Here is a 218-nt window from a genome sequence, read left to right as displayed (position 1 = left end):
ATGTTGTCTGCATAAGTGTGGAAGACACACAAAGCGCTGTCAAAATGACGAAGAAATATTGTAGCAACGGCCCACATTTCCGATTAATTAATGTGTTTGTTGAGAACATAGTGGTTTATGTTGATAACTGACGATATATCGTAATATGAAATGATGGACGTTTTTCTGTTGTCAAACAATATACACCGATCAGCCATAATATTATGAGCACTGACAGG

At 36.7% G+C, this 218-nt stretch overlaps 1 protein-coding gene across 1 annotated transcript in view; it reads left to right on the top strand.

Moving 5' to 3' along the window:
- crebbpb (CREB binding protein b) overlaps positions 1–218 on the top strand; it is a gene marked incomplete in the record, with an annotated part of 29,857 nt that overhangs the window by 9,605 nt on the left and 20,034 nt on the right.

This window comes from Morone saxatilis, unplaced genomic scaffold (assembly GCF_004916995.1).
Source record: "Morone saxatilis isolate NCDOM2014 unplaced genomic scaffold, NCSU_SB_2.0 Contig14, whole genome shotgun sequence".
In the NCBI taxonomy this organism is placed as follows: Eukaryota; Metazoa; Chordata; class Actinopteri; family Moronidae; genus Morone; species Morone saxatilis.
Note: the sequence above shows the minus strand (reverse complement) of the source record. Positions and strands in the feature narration are given on the sequence as shown.